The sequence below is a fragment of the Pelodiscus sinensis genome, chromosome 1, assembly GCF_049634645.1.
Source record: "Pelodiscus sinensis isolate JC-2024 chromosome 1, ASM4963464v1, whole genome shotgun sequence".
NCBI lineage: Eukaryota > Metazoa > Chordata > Testudines > Trionychidae > Pelodiscus > Pelodiscus sinensis.
Genome location: NC_134711.1, coordinates 137,021,829 through 137,029,386, shown reverse-complemented (window position 1 = coordinate 137,029,386; position 7,558 = coordinate 137,021,829).

The window sequence follows — 7,558 nt, the reverse complement described above, 5'->3', positions numbered from 1 at the left end:
TGGCTTATACTCAGTTCCAGGGGAGGGTTCATGGAGTGGAGGGCTATCATTCCCATAGCTTTGATTGCTACATGATACAATTGTAAGCAACATGTCTTTGTCCCTCACTCCCAACCCTAACCCCTTATTACCATGCCCTTAGCCCTGGGTTATTTTTTACTATTCATTGCTGTCTTTTTTCAGTGTTTGTGAGCATAATAAAAATACATGGATTACGGACAAGAGGCTCTTTATTCACTAAGCATGCTTTGATTGCTGGGAGTCTAGTTTACAGGGCAGTACCACTTTTGCATCAAAAAAGAGGGCTGTTTGGTAAGGAATAATACATGTAACTGTCACATTGAGTTTGGGTCATTCGTTAAACTGGTTTTCAAAGTCTCTGGGAGACACAGTGTACCTCAATGTCTACTTCTTATTGCCCTGGTGTCTGGCTGCTCGTTATTCACTGCCAGGCAATCTGCTTCAATGCCCCTCCTGCCAGAAACATTTCCCCCTTTGTTTCACGGATACTATGGAGCACACAGCAAGCAGCAACAATAGGAATGTTGCTTTTCCTGAAGTCGAACCTAATGTGCAAACTGCACCAGCAGGCCTTTAAACAAGGCCAAAGGCACATTATACTGCTATTCTGCACTTGCTCAGCGTGTTGAACTGCTCCTTACTGCTGTCCAGGTACCTGTGTGTGGCTTCATGAGCCAGGGGAAAGAGGGGTAGGTTAAGAACATAAGAATGGCCGTTACTGAGTCAGGCCAAAAGTCCATCTAGCCCAGTATCCTGTCTGCTGACAGTGGCCAATGCCAGATGCCCCAGAAGGAGTGAACAGAACAGGTGATTTCCAGTCTCTGACACAGAGGCTGGGGACACCATTCCTACCCATCCTGGCTAATAGCTATTGATGGACCTAACCTCTATGAACATATCTAGTTCTTTTTTGAACCCTGTTAAAGTCCTGTTTTTCAAAACATCCTCTGGCAAGAAGTTCCACAGGTTGACCGCGTGCAGCATGAAGAAAAACTTCCTTTTGTTTGTTTTAAACTGCTACCTATTAATTACATTTGGTGACCCCTAGTTCTTACATTTTGGAAACAAATAAATAACTTTTCCTTATTCACTTTTCCCACACTGGTCATAATTTTATAGACCTCTGTCATATCCCTCCTTAATCTCCTCTTTTCTAAAATGAAAAGTCCCAATCTTTTAAATCTCTCTTCATATGAGACCCATTCCAAACCTCTAATCATTTTTGTTGCCCTTTTCTGAACCTTTTCTACTGCCAATATGTCTTTTTTGAGCTGAGACAACCACATCTGTATACAATATTCAAGATGTGGGCATTCCATGGTTTTATATAGAGGCAACAAGATATTCTCTGTCTTATTCGCTATCCCTTTTCTAATGATTCCTAACATTCTGTTTGCTTTTTGACTGCCGCTACACATGGAGTGGATGTGTTCAGAGAACTATCCACAATGACTCCAAGATTTCTCTCTTGCATAGTTATAGCTAAATTAGTCCCTATCATTTTGTATATATAGCTGGGATTATTTTTTTTCAATGTACATTACTTTACATTTATCAACATTAAATTTCATTTGCCACTTTGTTGCCCTGTGTGACAGGGCGCCTGCCCTGCACTGGGCCTTTAAGCCCAAGGCTCAGGCCCCGAGCCTGAGGGAAGCTGGAAGACCAGCTGAGATGGTGAGGCTAATGAGCCCAGCTGCCGGCTATAAAAGGAGAGGCACAGTTGCTGGAGAGGAGGCAGGGCTGACTGCAGAGGCAGCAAGAGCTCCTGGGAGGGCTACAGCTGCAGGAGAGGGACTGGAGAGAGAAGCTCTCCCTCAGCAGTTGCCGGGGACTCCAGGAGAGGCCGGGAGGAAAGCAGAGGCGAGTTGGTGCCACCTGGAGACTACCTGCCGAGGGGACGCCGGCCTGGAGATCGCAGCCAGCTGGGCAAGGCCAGGTAGGAAGTGGCCCAGGGCAGGAGCGGGAGGCGCCCCTCTTAGCCCGAGAGACTTGGTGGGTTTTGGCTAGCTAGCCCCACCGAGGGAGTGACCCTATACCCGGTCGCTCACAGGGCCCTGGGCCGGGACCCGGTGGAGTAGGGTGGGCCCGGGTCCCCCTACCGGGGGGGTGCCCAGCTACGACGAGAATCTGTTTGGAGACTCGGCCTGTTTAAAGGGCCAGTATAAACTGCGGTGAAGCCGATGATGAGCAACCCATACAGACTGTAACTTGCCCTGAGATGGGCCATGTGAAGACAGTCAGGGGGCACTGAGGCTACTGGGGGGCGTGCGCCCCATGACACCCACTCACTTAGTTTTGTGAGATCTACTTGAAGCTCTTCACAGTCTGCTTTGCTCTTAACTACCTTGAGCATTTTAGTATCATCTGCAAAATTTGCCACCTCACTGGTTACCTCTTTCTTCAGATCATTTATAAATAGGCTGAATAGATGAGGGGATTGTTCCCAATATGGACCCTTAGGGTCACCACTAGTTACCTCTCTCTATTCTGAAAACTTAACATTTATTCCTACCCTTTGTTTCCTGTCTTTTAATGAGTTATCAGTCCATGAGAGGACCTTCCCTCTTATCCCATGCCAACTTATTTTACTTAAGAGCCTTTACTGAGGGATCTTGTCAAAGGCTTTCTGGAAATCTAAGCAGCGTTCCCTCTAACATGCAGGGCAGCACAGTTTAACAGGTGATTAATCAGCCCCACCCAGTCAGAGGCTCAGAGCTCCTTGCACAGAGTTGACTGACTGGGTGGAGCTGATTAATCACCTATGAAGATGTGCTGCTGCGTAGTTTAGAGGGAATACTGAATCTGTGTACGCTGTATCCAGTGGCGAGGAGTCCTGTGGCACCTGATAGACTAACTGAAGTGTTGGAGCATAAGCTTTCGTGGGCAAAGACCCACTTCGTCAGATGCATGGATCCAGTGGATCCCCCTCGACTACCTGTTTGTTGACCCCCTCAAAGTATTCAAGTAGATTAGTAAGGCACGACTTCGCTATACAGAAATCATGTTGACTTTTAACCAAAAAATTATGTTCACCTGTATGTCTGACCATTTTTTTTCTATAGTTTCAACTAATTTGCCCGGTCTGTAATCACCAAGATCACCTCTAGAGCCCTTTTTATATATTGGCATCATGTTAGCTATCTTCCAGTCATTAGGTACAGAATCTGATTTAAAGGTTAGGTTACAAACCACAGTTAATAGTTCAACAATTTCCCATTTGTGGTCTTTCAGAACTCTTGGGTGAATGCCATCTGGTCCCAGTGACTTGTTACTGGTAAGTTTATCAATTTGTTCCAAAACCTTCTCTAGTAACACCTCAATTTTGGACAATTCCTCAGATTTGTCACCTAAAAAAGTTGGGTCCCCAGGGATCACCATTGGCATTTCAATATCTCTGATGGTAATCTTCTGGTTTGGGAAGAAATTTACTTCTTTCAGCTTTGTGAACAGACTAGAGTTCTTAAAGATGAGGATGTCATGCACCTTTCCCAACCATCCCATATCGATACTAGTAAAAGGGCTCTTGTGATCCACCAGTGCTTGCAACACTATTGAGAAGTACCCCTTGTGGTTTATGTACCCTTTGGCAGGGTGATCTGGTGCCAAGGTGGGGATGTGCATTTCATTTATACCCCCATCATAGTTAGGGAACCCCAGTGCGGCAAAGCCCTCCACTATGTCCTGTATGTTTCCCACAGTCACTACCCTTTGTAGCAGAAGGGTATTGATTGCCTTGGGTACTTGGATCACAGCAGCTCCCACTGTAGATTTACCCACTCCTAATTGATTCCCAGCTGACCAGTAGCAGCTTGACATTGCAAGATTCTGTAGGGATATTGCCACTTGCTTCTCAACTACCAGAGCAGGTCTCATTTTGCTATTGCAGCACTTCAGGGCTGGGGAAAGCACTTTGCATAGTTCCATGTGAAAGCAGGGGCTGAATTACTGCTTGCTATCAGACAGCTAAAAGGAGAGAGCTGCCCTGGGGATGGCTGAGCCTTGGTAGGGGGAGGGGCTTTATAAGGCAGTGGGCAAGTGACCAAGGAGCTTGTGAACAGGTGATTGCTAACAGGGAGTTTTGAGAGGGAGTTCAGAAGGGGAGAGGGAAGGGTGGGAGGTTCTCTTGCCTTTCTTTTTAAATCCCTTTTCCAGGACAGCAGCGATGGTTGGTGATGGGTCTGCTGTTGTTACCTGCACAACGTATGTCATGTTTGTCTTCCTCCCAGAAGAGAGAACGGATTTCATCTGCACCAAGTGCAAGCTGGTCGACATTTTGGAAGAAAAAATTAGGAGGCCCAAGTGTCGACCCTACGCTTGATCAGAGAGGATGAAGACTTCCTCAATAGAAGGCAGCATTTAATCCTTCAAGCACGGCAGGGAGAAGAGCCACAGAGGGCAGTACGTGACCAAGAAGAGAACTTGCAGCATGTAACTTCTAGAAGGGGAAAAAGGCCAGCACGGGAATCCCCCGATGCTATAGAGGTAAGCAATCGCTTTCAAGCTCTCTCCACAGGCTCTGCAGTGCTGAAAGCTCTGGAAGGGACCTCACAAGGAAGAAACCAGAAGGGAACACCATCTACTGGAAGGCATGGGATGCGTAGTCCTACGGATGGGGGTTCCACAGCCACCACGCCCAAAAGGAAACGACGGGTGGTGGTGGTCGGGGACTCCCTTCTAAGAGGGACTGAGCCATCCCTCTGCCGTCCGGACCTGGAATCTCGAGAGGTGTGCTGCTTACCAGGAGCTCGCATTCAGGATGTCACTGAGAGGCTTACCAAGCTGATCAAACCTTTGGATCGCTACCCCTTCCTGCTTTTCCACGTGGGAACTATTGATATGGCCAAGAATGATCTTGAGCGTGTTACTGCAGATTATGTAGCACTGGGAAGAAGGATCCAAGAATTTGGAGCGCAAGTGGTATTCTCCTCCATCCTCCCTGTTGAAGGGAAAGGACTGGGCAGGGATCGTCGAATTGAGGATGCGCAGATGGTGTCGCAGAGAGGGCTTTGGTTTCTTCGACCATGGGACTCTGTTCCGGGCGCAAGGATTGTTAGGAAGAGATGGGATCCACCTAACGAAGCGAGGAAGGAGAATCTTCGCAGGTAGGCTTGCAAACCTAGTGAGAAGGGCTTTAAACTTGGTTCGTCGGGGGACGGTGACCAAAACCCTGAGGGGAGTGGGAAAGTCGGATACCGGGAAGAAATGCAGAGAGGAAGGGGCAAGAAAGGAGGACCCATGTTTCGAATGGAGAAGATAGGACGATCAACTGGTTATTTGAGGTGTTTGTACACTAATGCGAGAAGCCTGGGCAACAAACAGGAAGAACTGGAGGCCCTGGCCCAGACCAAGAAATATGATTTAATTGGGATAACAGAGACTTGGTGGGATGACTCGCATGACTGGAGTGCTGTCATGGAAGGGTATAGACTGTTCAGGAACAACAGGCGGGGGAGAAAAGGAGGAGGAGTTGCACTATATGTAAGAGAGCACTACGATTGCTCTGAACTCCAGTATAAAGAGGGAGAAAAACCTGTTGAGAGTCTATGGGTTAAGTTTAAAGGAGCAAACAACAGCCTTGATGTTGTGGTTGGTGTTTGCTACAGGCCACCGAATCAGGTGGATGAGGTAGATGAGGCTTTCTTCGGACAACTGAGCGAAGCTTCCAGATCGCAGGCCCTGGTTCTCGTGGGGGACTTTAATCACCCTGACATCTGCTGGGAAACCTATACGGCAGTACACAGGCAATCCAGGAAGTTTTTGGAGAATGTTGGGGTTATCCTTCTTGACACAGGTGCTGAAGGATCTGACCAGGGGCCGTGCGCAGCTTGACCTTCTGCTCACAAACAGGGAGGAACTAATAGGGGAAGTGGAGGTGGGTGACAACCTGCGAAGCAGTGATCATGAGATGGTAGATTTCAGGATCCTGACCAAAGGAAGAAAAGAGAGTAGTAAAGTACACACCTTGGACTTCAAAAAAGCAGATTTTGACTCCCTCCGAGATCTGATAGGCAGAATCCCCTGGGATGTTAACATGAAGGGGAAAGGAGTCCAGGACAGCTGGCAGTATTTTAAAGAAGCCTTATTGAAGGCACAGAAAGAAACCATCCCGACGCGTAGCAAGAGAGGCAAACATGGTAGGAGACCGGACTGGCTTACAGGGGAAATCCTTGGTGAACTTAAGCACAAAAAGGAAGCTTACAAAGAGTGGAAACTTGGACAAATGACCAGGGAGGAGTTTAAAGCTATAGCTCGAGAATGCCGGGGGGTTATCAGGAAGGCGAAAGCGCAAATGGAATTGCGACTGGCTAAGGATGTGAAGGATAACAAGAAAGGTTTCTACAGGCATGTTAACAAGAAGAAGGTGATCAGAGAGGATGTGTGGCCCCTAATGGATGAAGGAGGTAACCTAATGACAGATGTTGTGGGGAAAGCTGAAGTACTCAATGCTTTCTTTGCCTCTGTATTCATGGACAAGGTCGGCTCCTGGACTTCTGCGCTAAGTGACGCAAGATGGAATGAAGATGGACAGCCCATGGTGGGTAAAGAACAGATTAGGAACTATTTAGAAAAGCTAAACATACACAAATCCATGGGTCCGGACTTAGTGCATCCGAGGGTACTGAGGGAGTTGGCAAATGTCATTGTGGAGCCTTTGGCTATTATCTTTGAAAAGTCGTGGAGATGGGGAGAAATCCCGGATGACTGGAAAAAGGCAAATGTAGTGCCCATCTTCAAAAAAGGGAAGAAGAATGATCCAGGGAACTATAGGCCGGTCAGTCTTACCTCGGTTCCTGGAAAAATCATGGAAGGGATCTTTAAGGAATCCATATTGAGGCACTTGGATGAGAGGAAAGTGACTAGGAATAGTCAGCATGGATTCACAAAGGGCAAGTTGTGCCTGACCAATCTGATTAGCTTCTATGATGAAGTAACTGGCTCTGTGGACATGGGGAAGTCAGTGGATGTTATATACCTTGACTTTAGCAAGGCTTTTGATACAGTCTCCCACAATATTCTTGCCAGCAAGTTAAGGGATTGCGGATTGGATAAATGGACGGTAAGATGGATAGAAAGATGGCTAGAACGCCGGGCCCAGTGGGTAGTGATCAATGGCTCAATGTCAGGATGGCGGTCGGTTTCTAGCGGAGTGCCCCAAGGTTCAGTTCTAGGACCGGTTTTGTTCAATATCATTATTAATGATCTGGATGAGGGGATGGATTGCACCCTCAGCAAGTTTGCGGATGACACTAAGCTGGGGGGAGAGGTAGATACCCTTAAGGGCAGAGATAGGGTTCAGAATGACTTAGACAAATTGGAGGATTGGGCCACAAGAAATCTGATGAGGTTCAACAAGGACAAGTGTAGAGTCCTGCACTTGGGACGGAAGAATCCCAAGCATAGTTACAAGCTGGGGAAAAACCGGTTAAATAGTAGGTCCAGCAGAGGGCAACCAAAATGATTAGGGGGCTGGAGCATATGACTTATGAGGAAAGGCTGAGGGACTTGGGTCTATTTAGTCTGCAGAAGCGAAGAG